This window comes from Hylobates moloch, unplaced genomic scaffold (genome assembly GCF_009828535.3).
Source record: "Hylobates moloch isolate HMO894 unplaced genomic scaffold, HMol_V3 SCAFFOLD_22, whole genome shotgun sequence".
Lineage (NCBI taxonomy): Eukaryota > Metazoa > Chordata > Mammalia > Primates > Hylobatidae > Hylobates > Hylobates moloch.
Window position 1 is genome coordinate 13,701,364 of NW_026652297.1, and position 13,444 is coordinate 13,714,807.

Sequence of the window (13,444 nt, forward strand, 5' to 3'; positions counted from 1 at the left end):
AAGGATGACAAGCTAGAAAACAATGAAGCAAGGCCTTCAGAATTCTGAAGGCAAATTATTTCCAACCTAGAATCCTTAGCCAACCAAATGAAGCATGAAGACAAAAAAACATTTTCATTAATGCAAGATCTCAGTCTTCCACAGGAATCTATTGTATAATATACTCCATCAAATGGAGGGGTTAAACAAAAAACAAAACAAACAAAAACACTATATGATTAATGGAAAGGGGAAAAAAAAGATTTAACACAGGAGAAAGACAAAGGGAGTCACTAGTTTTATCAGAAAGGAAGAAATGCCAGGAAACTACTATGTATCAGCCACAGAGGACCAGATCAAGCAGATTCAAAAACTGCTAGATAAAGACAGCACAATTCTACTCCAATGTGTATATACAGCCAGGAGAAATGAGTGTGTAAGTTCATTAAAGACCTGTAAACGGGCCAGGCACAGTGGCTCACGCCTGTAATCCCAGCACTTTGGGAGGCCGAGGTGGGTGGATCACCTGAGGTCAGGACTTCAAGACCAGCCTGCCTGGCCAACACAGTGAAACCTCATCTCTACTAAAAATACAAAAATTAGCCAGGGGTAGTGGCGAGCACCTGTAATCTCACCTACTTGGGAGTCTGAGGCAGGAGAATCACTTGAACCTGGGAGGCAGAAGTTGCAGTGAGCTGAGATCGTGCCACTGCACTCCAGCCTGGGTGACAGAGCAAGACTCCATCTCAAAAAAATTTAAAAAAATTTAAAAAACTGTAAATGAATGTTGACAATAGCTTTATTCACAATAGCAGAAAACTGAAAACCAAATGTCCAATTTTTTTAAATTACATTATATTCATCCAATGGAATACTACCATTATTGAAAAGGAACTACTACTGCACTCTACATCATAAATGAATCTCACAAACACAATGTTAAGCAAAAGCAGCCATCCACAAAAAGGAATACATGCTGTATGGTTACTGTATTAGTCCACTTTTATGCTGCTGAAGACTGAACAATTTACAAAAGAAAGAGGTTTAATGGATTTACAGTTCCATGTGGCTGGAGAGGCCTCAAAATCATGGCACAAAGTGAAAATCATGTCTCACCTGGTGGCAGACAAGAGAGCTTGTGCAGGGAAACTCCCCTTTTTAAAAATCATCAGTTCTCATAAGACTTACTATCACAAGAAAAGCACAGGAAAGGCCCACTCCCACGATTCAATTACCTCCCACCACACACAGGAATTGTGGGAGCTACAATTCAAGATGAAATGTGGATGGGGACACAGCCAAACCATATTATTCCACCCCCAGCCCCTCCCAAATATCATGTCTTCACATTTCAAAACCAATCATGTCTTCCCAACAGTCCCCCAAAGTCTTAACTCATTTCAGCATTAACTTAGAAGTTCACAGTCCAAAGTCTCATCTGAAACAAGGCAAGCCCCTTCTGCCTATGAGCCTGAAAAATCAAAAGCAAGGTACTTACTTCCTAGATAAGACAGGGGAACAGGCATTGGGTAAATGCAGCCATTCCAAATGGGAGAAATTGCCCAAAACAAAGGGGCTAAAGGCCTCTTACAAGTCCGAAATCCAGCAGGGCAGTCAAATCTTAAAGCTCCAAAATGATCTCCTTTGACTCCATGTCTCACATCCAGGTTACGCTAATCCAAGAAGTGGGTTTCCATGGTCTTGGGCACCTCTGACCCTGTGGCTTTGCACAGTACAGCCTCTCTCCCAGCTGCTTGCACAGGCTTGCATTGAGTGTCTGCAGCTTTTCCAGGCGCATGGTGCAAGCTGTCAGTGGATCTATCATTCTGGAGTCTGGAGGATGGTGGCCCTCTTCTCACAGCTCCACTAGGCGGTGCCCCAGTAGAGACTCTGTATGGGGGCTCTGACCCCACATTTCCCTTCTGCACTGCCCTAGCAGAGGTTCTCCATGAATGCTCCGCCCCTGCTGCAAACTTCTGCCTGGGCATCCAAGCATTTCCATACATCTTCTGAAATGCAGGTGGAGGTTCCCAAACCCCAATTCTTGACTTCTGTGCACTTGCAGCATCAACACCACATGGAAGCCACCAAGGCTTGGGGCTTGCACCCTCTGAAGCCACAGCCCAAGCTCTACGCTGCCCCCTTTCAGCCATGGCTGGAGCAGCTGGAATGCAGGGCATCAAGTCCCTAGGCTGCACATAGCACAGGGACATTGGGTCTGGCTCACAAAACCACGTTTTCCTCCAAGGCCTCCAGACCTGTGATGGGAGAGGCTGCCATGAAGACCTCTGACACGCCCTGCAGACATTTTCCCCATTGTCTTGGGGATTCACATTCAGCTCCTCATTACTTATGCAAATTTCTGTAGCCAGCTTGAATTTCTCCTCAGAAAAGGGGATTTTCTTTTCTATCACGCTGTCAAGCTGCAAATTTTCCAAACTTATGCTCTACCTCCCTTGTAAAACTGAATGCCTTTAACAGCACTCAAGACACTTCTTGAGGCCGGGCGCGGTGGCTCACGCTTGTAATCCCAGCACTTTGGGAGGCCGAGGCGGGCGGATCACGAGGTCAGGAGATCGAGACCACGGTGAAACCCCGTCTCTACTAAAAAATACAAAAAATTAGCCGGGCGTGGTGGCGGACGCCTGTAGTCCCAGCTGCTCGGAGAGGCTGAGGCAGGAGAATGGCGTGAACCCGGGAGGCGGAGCTTGCAGTGAGCCGAGATCGTGCCACTGCACTCCAGCCTGGGCGACAGAGCAAGACTCCGTCTCAAAAAAAAAAAAAAAAGACACTTCTTGAATGCTTTGCTGCTTAGAAATTTTTTCCACCAGATACCCTAAATCATCTCTCCCAAATTCAAAGTTCTACAGATCTCTAGGGCAGGGGCAAAATGGCACCAGTCTCTTTGCTAAAACATAACTAGAGTCACCTTTGCTCCAGTTCCCAACAAGTTCCCCATCTCCATCTGAGACCACCTCAGCCTGGACTTTATTGTCCAAATCACAATCAGCATTTTGGGCAAAGTCATTCGACAAGTCTAGAAAGTTCCAAACTTTCCCACATTTTCCTGTCCTCTTCCGATCCCTTCAAACTGTTCCAACCTCTGCCTGTTACCCAGTTCCAAAGTTGCTTCCACATCTTCGGGTATCTTTTCAGGAGCGCTCTACTCGTACCAATTTACTGTATTAATCTGTTTTCATGCTGCTGATAAAGACATACCGGAGACTGGGCAATTTACAAAATAAAGAGGTTTAATGGGCTTACAGTTCCACAAGGCAGGGGAGGCCTCACAATCGTGGCACAAGGTGAAAGGCATGTCTTCTCACATGGTGGCAGATAAGAGAAGAGAGTTTGTGCAGGGAAATGCCCGTTTTTAAAACCATCAGATCCCACAAGACTTATTCACTATCATAAGAACAGCACGAGAAAGGCCCACCCCCATGGTTCAATTACCTCCCACCAGGTTCCTCCAACCACACGTGGGAATTGTGGGAGTAACAATTCAAGATGAGATTTGAGTGGGGACACAGCCAAACCATATCAGTTACATTTATATAAAGTTCAAAAACAGGCAAAAATAATTTAAGGTGATAGAGGGCAGAATAGTGATTACTTTTGAGAGGGTAAGAGACAATGATTGTAGGGGGCACAAGAGAGCCTTTCGAACACTAAAAATGTTCTACATCTGGATTTGAGTGATGACTACACAGATATCTACAAATATAAACATTCTATACATTTAAATTTGTGCAGTTTTCAATAAACATTTAAAGATAATTTCTCTAAACAATTTTTTTTTTTTAGACAGTGTCTCGCTCTGTCCCCCAAGCTAGAGTACAGTGGCACCATCACGGCTCACTGCAGCCTTGACCTCAGACTCAAACAATCCTCCCGCCAGCCTTGCAAGTAGCTAGGACTACAGACGCTCACAGCCAAACCTGGCTAATTTTTTTTTTTTTTTACTTTTGTAGAGGCGGGCTCTTGTTATATTGCCCAGGCTGATCTCTAACTCCCACCCTCAAGCCATCCTCCCACCTCAGCCTCCCAAAGTGCAGGATTACAAGCATGAGCCACCATGCCCAGACTAAACAATTTTTTAAAAAAAAATTAGTAAGCTTTTTAGTTGGATCCACAACAGGAATTAATCAAAAGGAAAAAAAATGTAAAGCCTTATACACAAAGATCTTTATCGCAGATTTTTCAATAGCAAAACACATACACACACCTGGAAATAACATTTAATAAATGAACACCATGCCAACGCCGGATTTCTCTGGTGTGAGAGAAATTAATATTTGGCATCTGTCTGATACTAGCAGCCAAACTTAATTCTGATTAACCTAAAGGAGCCATCTGCCATGAGGGAAGAGCATGATCACAGATAGCAAAGCAAAAAAGGGCTAAGCTATTCAAGGCTGAAGGAGGAAAGAGACAAAAGCAAGAGATGAAGCGAGAAGTAGGCAAAAGCCAAATCATGCAAGACCTTACAGGCCGCTTTTTTTTTTTTAAGACTATAGCTAAGAAATGAAAAGAAACAAAAAATAAAGTAACTGATTTCCTTGGGCAGCAGACTTACTGGGAGACAGGGGTTGTACATTAAATATTCTAAATGTTTCTAAAAATAAAAATATCTTATTCAAGAGCATGTAGTACTTGCAAATGATCAAGCATTTCCAAAGAAAACTGCCCCCAGCCCTATTAATAAAATATTTCTGCCATACAGCTGGAATAATTACAAGGTACACAACATATTACCGTATTTGTTGTATCTATTATTTGAATTGATCTACAAACCAACATATGAAAATATGTGCTAAAATTTTTAGAAGAAAAGGATTTTTTTATTTTTTTGGAGATGAAGTCTCTCCTTGTCACCCAGGCTGCAGTGCAGTGGCACGATCTTGGCTCACTGCAACCTCTGGCTCCTGGGTTCAAATGATTCTCCTGCCTCAGCCTCCCAAGTAGCTGGGATTACAGGCATGCACCACCACACCCAGCTAAATTTTGTATTATTAGTAGAGACAGGGGTTTCGCCATGTTGGCCAGGCTGGTCTCAAACCCCTGACCTCAAGCGATCCACCTGCCCCAGCCTCCCAATGGGATTAGAGGTGTGAGCCACTGCACCAGGCCAGGATGATTCTTTTAAAAAAAAAAAAAAACTTTTGAGAAACATCCATTCTTTTAAACATTTCCACATATTTTCACTGCTTGTTTTATTCAACTGGTTGTTTGAACAAAAGCAAAAACTATCCATACCATATTCATGTCCAATTCAGCAATCATTACTTACAATTTCAGGAATAGAAACAAGAGAATCAGTGTTTTAACAGGTTTTTTTAGCTGATAATTTAAACAAATAGAAAAAGCAACTATTAACCAAAAAACAAATGAAAAACAGACCAAAAGAGTAAGCACTCCTTTCCCTCCAGAGAGATTTTACCTGATAGTTTTCTATGCTGTCTTACAGCATTCAACTATTTTTACATACACATAAGAAAAATACCAAAGCAACCCTACGTGGTTTCTGTTAGAAACTTTAGAGTTAAGAGGAAAAGTAAACATGAAGAACAAACATATAAAAGCACTCTAACTCACCAAATGAAACAAATGATTTTTCTTTCTGTCCTTTTTTTCTGAGACAATCTCGCTCTGTCGCCCAGGCTAGAGTGCAGTGGCACAATCTCACAACCCTGCAACTCCCGCCTCCCGGGTTTAAGTGATTCTCCTGCCTCAACCTCTTGAGTAGCTGAGATTACAGGCAGTCGCCATCACACTCAGCTAATTTTTGTATTTGGTAGAAACAGGGTTTCACCATGTTGGCCAAGCTGGTCTTAAACTCCTGGGATCAAGTTATCTGCCCACCTCAGCCTTCCAAAGCGCTGGGATTACAGGAGTGAGCCATCAAGCCTAGCAGAACAAATAAATTTTTTTTTTTTTTTTTTTTTGAGACAGAGTCTTGCTCTGTTACCCAGGCCGGAGTGGAATGGCATGATCTTGGCTCACTGTAACCTCCGCCTCCGGGGTTCAAGCCATTCTCCTGCCTCAGCCTTCCGGGTAGCTGGGAGTACAGGCATACGCCACCACGGTGGGCTAATTTTTTTATATTTTTAGTAGAGATGGGGTTTCACCATGCCGGCTGGGCTGGTCTTAAACTCCTGGACTCAAGTGCTCCGCACGCCTCAGCCTCCCAAATTGCTGGGATTACAGACGTGAGCCACCGCGCCCGGCCTCAACAAGATATTTTGTCTTGTCTTGCTCAACAGGAACTGATGGTTCCTGACAGATAAACAAGAGGACAAAAAGTAGCAAAATATGAAAGTGTTACAGTTCTAACACTCAAAAGAGAAAAAGAACATTACAGCTAGATCATTGCATTTAGTTATATGATAAGCCCTCCGGGTTTCCTCTAAATCATTACATTGTTCTGTATCCACATTCAAGGCCTCCAAAGATTAATTTGCATTATCAACAGATTTGAAAAGACAAACTAAATTTCAGCAGTAAAACCCGTAAGAGATTCATTTTTTAGTAGATGATAGAACTCAATGGTAAACACTGGCCAGGTGCGGTGGCTCATCCCCGTAATCCCAGCACTTTGGGAGGCCAACGCAGGTGGATCAACTGAGGTTAGGAGTTGGAGATCAGCCTGGCCAACATGGTGAAACCCTGTCTCTGCTAAAAATACAAAAATTAGCCAGGCATGGTGGCAGGCACCTGTAATCCCAGCTACTTAGGAGGCTGAGGCAGGAGAATCCCTCAAACCTGGGAAGCAGAGGGTACAGTGATCCGAGATTGCGCCACTGCACTCCATCCTGAGTGACAGAGCAAGACTGTCTCAAGAAAAAAAACTCAATGGTAAACATGACAATATTCTTTTTGTTAATGGTGTTAATACATCTAACAAGCATAGGGGAAATAAACTGTATATAGACTTTAAATCATTGTTTAAATAATTTACAATGTAAGGCTGGGCACGGTGGCTCATGCCTGTAATTCCAGCACTTCAGGAAGCCGAGGTGGGCAGATCACCTGAGGTCAGGAGTTTGAGACCAGCCTGGCCAACATGGTGAAACCCGTCTCTACTAAAAATACAAAATTAGCCAGGTGTGGTGGCGGGCGCCTGTGATCCCAGCACCTCAGGAGGCTGAGGCAAGAGAATCGCTTGAACCCGAAAGGCAGAGGTTGCAGTGAGCCGAGATCATGCTGCTGCACTCCAGCCTGGGCAAAAAGTGCGAAACTCTTGTCTCAAAAAAAAAAAATTTACAACGTAAATATGAAGGTTCCCCTGCCCTGAAGTTTTCAATCTATGAGCAGGCATAAATACACAAAATGCAAAATAATGTGAGGCAAATAATGCAAAATTACAAGAGATGAGAAGAAGTATGGTTTCATAAATACACAGAACTTGCGTTAGAAGATCAAGGGTTGAGTCTTTGTTCTGCCCCCATCACTAAATGTTTGAATTTTGGTACATCTAGTCTATTTGTATTTCAGTTTCCTTATCTATAGAACACAACGTTGGATTCCAACATTCCAGCAATAAGGCTCTATGATTCTATGATACAAGTCCACACAAGATTAAAAACCAAGGGAATACTAAAATAATAAGGGGTATGGGTTTAAAGGAAAGCAACAGACCAGGCACAGTGGCTCACCCCTATAATCCCAGCACATTGGGAAGCCAAGATGGGAGGATCGTTTGAGGCCAGGAATTCAAAACCAGTCTGAACAACACACTGAGACCCTATCTCTATTAAAAAAAAAAAAAAAATTGATGCACACCTGTAATCCCGGCCTCTGGGAGGTTCAAGTTACAATGAGGAGCTGTGATCAGGCCACTGTACTCCAGCCTGGGCAACAGAGTGAGATCTGTCCAAAAAAAAAAGAAAAGAAAAGAAAAGAGAGCAGGCAAGCAAGCAACATAGGGAACAGGAAAAACATTTGGAAGGCTGCACCAAAGGACCAAAAGCGAAAATTCAACTAAATTTTACTTCATTTGCTACTTGGTAATTTAGGAGAAAAAAAAATTTTAAAGACTAGGCAACCTGGCCGGGCGCAGTGGCTCACGCCTGTAATCCCAACACTTTGGGAAGCCGAGGCATGGGGAACACCTGAGGTCAGGAGTTCAAGACCAGCCTGGCCAACATGGTGAAACCCCATCTCTACTAAAAATGCAAAATTAGCCGGGCGTAGTGGCATGCACCTGTAATCCTAGCTACTCGGAAGACTGACACAGGAGAATCACTTGAACCGAGGAGACGGAAGTTGCAGTGAGCCAAGATGGTGCCACTGCACTCCAGCCTGGGTGACAAAGTGAGACGCCTGAAAGAAAAAAAAAAAAAAAGAAAGAGGCCGGGCACAGTGGCTCACACCTGTAATCCTAGCACTTTGGGAGGCCAAGGCGAGTGGATCACCTGAAGTCGGGAGTTTGAGACCGGCCTGACCAACATGGAGAAACCCCATCTCTACTAAAAATACAAAATTAGCCGGTGTGGTGGCGCATGCCTATAGTCCCAGCTACTAGGGAGGCTGAGGTAGGAGAATCGCTTAAACCCAGGAGGCAGAGGTTGCGGTGAGCCGAGATCACACCATTGTATTCTAGCCTGGGCAACAGAGCGAGACTCTGTCTCAAAAAAAAAAAAAGAAAGAAAAAGGAATGATACGAAGGTGAAAAAATACAAACGGTAAATAAGAATTAGAGACTGGTTTGGTTAGAGTGGACAGCTCCTATAAAGAAATAGTGCTGGCACTGATTTAAAAAAAAGAAGGAAATAGTGCTGACCCCAGAAAAACAGGTTTGAGCAGACTGTCATTAGGCTATGAATTCTGAACTATACTCTGAAGATAACAGAGAGTTATCACTGGTTTCCGAAAAGTGAAGGATGTGTTTGAAGCATAATTCTAATATTTAGGAAGACATACTAAGCAGAGAGAAAAACCAAGCAGAAAACCCAATTAAAGGCTAGCGAGTAGTTCAAAGATAAAAATGGCTGGCAAAAATCAGCCAATGTTGTTACGCGCATAGAGATAAAACCAAAGTTTGTGCCTGGGTAATTGAAAGCACGGTAATGTCACCAAAACAAAGTCAGCATATGGAATCAGTTTTGAAGGGAAGACTATAAATTCTATGTTCATTAGAGTTTAAGGTGAGGATCAGCCAGACATAAGTTTCCTTAAATCTTTAAATGTCATATTTAGCCTTGTCATCTTCCTAACATCACAGTATTTATAGAGAATTTGTTAAATGCTCAGTGATTTCAAAGTTCCCTTCAATTTTACTTATCAATGAAATAATCATTTAATTTTCTAGTGCAGATAAAGAACATCTGGTATTTTTCTATATTATAAAGGTAAATTCAAAAAATTATTAAACCATGATTTTAAAAATGAACTGTATCTGTATTCATTAAGTCAAGTCTTCCTGACAAGTAATTTATAATAATCACATCAAATGTACCTTCAGCTTTGAAAAACACAACGGTGAAAAAGTAAAATAAAAGTACAAAGCAATAAAAATGTTAAACTCTAGAAAAATTTTGAAAAATGAATATAGGCCAGGCATGGTGGCTCACACCTGTAATCCCAGCACTTTGGGAGGCCGAGGTGGGTGGATTGCTTGAGGTCAGGAGTTCAAGACCAGCCTGGCCAACATGGTGAAACTCCGTCTCTACTAAAAATACAGGCCGGGCATGGTGGCTCATGCCTGTAACCCCAGCACTTTGGGAGGCCAAGGCAGGTGGATCACAAGGTCAGGAGTTCAAGACCAGCCTGGCCGAGATGGTGAAACCCTGCCTCTACTAAAAATACAAAAATTAGTCGGGCATGGTGGCAGGCGCCTGTAATCCCAGCTACTGGGGAGGCTGAGGCAGAGAAATGCTTGAACCCGGCAGGCAGAGGTTGCAGTGAGCCAAGATCCCGCCACTGCACGAGACTCCGTCACAAAAAAAAAAAAAAAAAAAAAAAGAAAGAAAGAAATATATATATACAAAAAAAATTAGCTGGGCATGGTGGTACACACCTGTAGTCCCAGCTACTTGGGGGACTGAGGCACAAGAATCGCTTGAACCTGAGAGGCAGTGGTTGCAGTGAGCCAAGATTGTACCACTGCACTCCAGCCTGGGCAACAGAGACTCCGTCTCAAAAAAAAAAAAAAAGAAAAGAAAAAAACCCAGAACCATGAAGTATCACTAAATATCTCTTTTCTTTATTATTTTCCTTTTTAATTTTTTTTTTAAATTTTCTTAATTTAGAGACAGGGTCTCACTATACTGCCTAAGCTGATCTCGAACTCCTGGCCTCCCGCTATCCTCCCGCCTTGGCCTCCCAAGTGCTGGGATTACAGGCTTGAACTACCCCGCCTGGTCTCCCTCAGTATCTAACAAAACATTACACAAAGGTTTTTTTTTTTTTTCTTTGTTTTTTGTTTGTTTGTTTTTTTTTTTTGTGACGGAGTCTTGCTCTGTTGCCAGGCTGGAGTGCAGTGGCCATCTTGGCTCACTGCAACCTCCGACTCCCGGGTTCATGCAATTCCCCTGCCTCAGACTCCCGAGTAGGTGGGATTACAGGCGCCAGCCACCACGCCCGGCTAATTTTTGTATTTTTAGTAGAGACAGAGTTTCACCGTGTTGGCCAGGATGGTCTCGATCTCCTGACCTCGTGATCCACCCGCCTAGGCCTCCCAAAGTGCTGGGATTACAGGCGTGAGCCACTGAGCCCGGCCAACATTACACGTAGGTTTCAAATTTTATTTAGATGGACCTGAAAGCACTGCAGAAACCTGGACAGAAGATAATGCCTAGAAAAATAAGTACACATTTTATTTATTTATTTTTTTGAGACGGAGTCTCGCTCTGTCGCCCAGGCTGCAGTGCAGTGGCGCGATCTCCACTCACTGCAACCTCCGCCTCCTGGGTTCACGCCATTCTCCTGCGTCAGCCTCCCGAGTAGCTGGGACTACAGGCGCCAGCCACCACGCCCGGCTACTTTTTTGTATTTTTAGTAGAGACGGAGTTTCACCGTGTCAGCCAGGGTGGTCTCGATCTCCTGACCTCGTGATCCGCCTGCCTCGGCCTCCCAAAGTGCTGGGATTACAGGCTTGAGCTACCCCGCCTGGTCTCGATCTCCTGACCTCGTGATCCGCCTGCCTCGGCCTCCCAAAGTGCTGGGATTACAGGCTTGAGCTACCCCGCCTGGTCTCCCTCGGTATCTAACAAAACATTACATGCAGGTTTCAAATTTTATTTAGATGGACCTGAAAGCACTGCAGAAACCTGGACAAAAGATAATGCCTAGAAAAATAAGTACACATTTTAAAATTTAATACATGAGCCAACAGCTGAGTAGATCTGAACACTCTACAAACTATGTTTATGGATATTACAGCCAATTCCCACAGATCACAATTTTCCCAAAGAAGTCTGAGTTTGTGGTCAAGATGAAAAGAAAGTACCATTTATCAACCAGTGCATATTACTATCAAGTTGTGAATGGGATGCCTATTTAAGAACATCACAGACTCCACCCCCACAAGAAAATAAAGTGTTTTAAAAAGAAAAGAAAGAATATTATTGACAACTACCAAACAAAACTTTCTTCTTAGGTTATTTCTCCGTTTACTGTGTGACCTCGCTGAAGACTGAGAGTTTAGGCACACTGGTTTCCAGGTGCTGAAGAAATCGTTATAGTTGGTTTGTCATACGTTTATCAAAGTAAAATTTTAAAAATGAGTACCTTTTGGCAACACCCGTTTTGGGAGGACATTGAGCTGCTTTGCTCCCTACCCAAAGAGGAGTTAGGAAATTCTCTTTAACCTAATTCTTTCCAAATTTCTAGGGCTTCTTACCTAATCTAACGTCTATAATTATTTTCAGGTGACTCCAGGTCCATCAGTTTGACACCGAGAGCCTTCCCACGGTTACGTCCTCAGCCCTGAATAAAACCCAGCTTCCTGAGTTCTAACGGCGAATTTAACTTGTATGTTAATACAGAAGAAAGGTTACAAAACCTGTCGAAATGTTTTTTTGTTTTACCAAACATATTACAACTCAAGTCAAAAGTTCACAGCCCCAGCAACTCGCGTACGAATCTGAAGCAGGTCCAGACGATTAAAGTCACAGCCCCGGACTAGAAAACGGCCGGGGGGTGGGGGGAGGGGCGAGGGCGCGTCCCGAAGATGTCCACCCGCAGCACCGCGCAGGCTGCCGCCTCCCCTCCTCTCGGGCTGGAGGTGAGAGCGCCCTTCCTCCTACCACGTCCCTACCTTCCCGGCCTCGGATTACGCCACAGCTCGCAAAAGGACTTTTTCAGGAGAAAACAGACAAGTCAGCCAGCGCGCCGCACACTCGACCTCCCAGCCTCGCACGGGCGGCCGCCCCGGCTCTCAGCCCGACACAGCGCTCCAGGGGCTGACAAGGAGGCCGCGGGGTCACGCTCCCTGGGGCAACGGCCCGAGGGTCTCGCGGAATCCCGGTACAGAAGTCTGGACCCTCTGAGCAGCCTCCGCGCCCCCTCCGGCTCAGCTCCGAGCCTGCAGACGGCGCCCCCGGGGCTAACTCAGCGGGGGAAGAGGAAGCGACGCAGCGAGTAACAGGCTGTATGGACGGACAGCGGACTGAAGGGGGGTGTGTGTCTGCCTGCCAACAAGGCCGTCTCACCTTCCCGCTGCCGAGCCGGGCAGCTCCAGCTCACCTGAGGAGGGCTCCAGGACGCCACCGCGGCCGCCGTGATGGCCGTAACGGCACGAGGCCTGCGCTCCGCCGCCGCCGCGTAGCTCTCGGGAGAGGGGCGGGGCACGCGCGGTGGGCAGGCGGATCCGCGCTGGCAGGAAACCCACTCTCGACCCAATCTGATAGGTTCAGTCGCCCCCTTCCCCGGTCCCTGACGCGACAGCGGTCTCTGCCGCACTGAGATTGGGCGGGTCCACATGTCAATCAAGCGCCGTGCGTGATGTGGAGGGAGCGGAGGCTGCGCGGCGGAGAGTAGAGAGCTAGAGGGTGAGAAGCGCTGGGACCGACCAGAACTGTCTTCGCTTTTCCCTCTGCGGCTGCTCTGCCTGGTTACTTTGAGCCTTCCTCCTCAGCGCCGCAGGAGAGGCTCAACAGCAAAAATGACTGTGTCCTGAGTTCAGCCCCCACTGCTCTGGGAGCTTCCCCCTGGTTTCTGCACCTGAAGAATGTCTTCCCAGCCGAAGGTTCTTAGGAGCGGGGAGCGACAAAGAAAAACAAAGAAAAGCAGCCTTGAAAATTGGGACCTGGGAGAAATGTAAGACATGTGCTTAATTTGAGGCACAGACCGAAAGAAGCTGAGTCTGAGGGCCCTCTAAAAATGTCCTCGTGCTTGGGCAGCTTACATTCTTGGCGGCAGTAGTGTTATGAAGAGACCTTCGGAGCCAGGTCTGCCCATTCTTAGGGCTTCAGCCACTGGCTGAGGTATCAGTAAGTTGGTTCTTCCCCTCGCCGGTGCTGCA

At 45.3% G+C, this 13,444-nt stretch overlaps 1 protein-coding gene across 5 annotated transcripts in view; it reads right to left on the reverse strand.

Annotated features, from left to right (window-relative positions):
- NCK1 (NCK adaptor protein 1) overlaps nt 1-13,152 on the reverse strand; it is a 91,444-nt gene extending 78,292 nt beyond the window's left edge. For 3 of the 5 annotated variants that reach the window (XM_032143498.2, XM_058433351.1, XM_058433349.1), the window contains exon 1: nt 12,667-13,152. The gene's annotated coding sequence lies outside the window, so the exon portion shown is untranslated. Of the gene's footprint in view, nt 1-12,238; nt 12,339-12,632 lie in introns of those variants that run through there. The other 2 variants (XM_032143499.2, XM_058433350.1) reach the window with 2 other exon arrangements.
- Between the last annotated feature and the right edge of the window lie 292 nt (nt 13,153-13,444).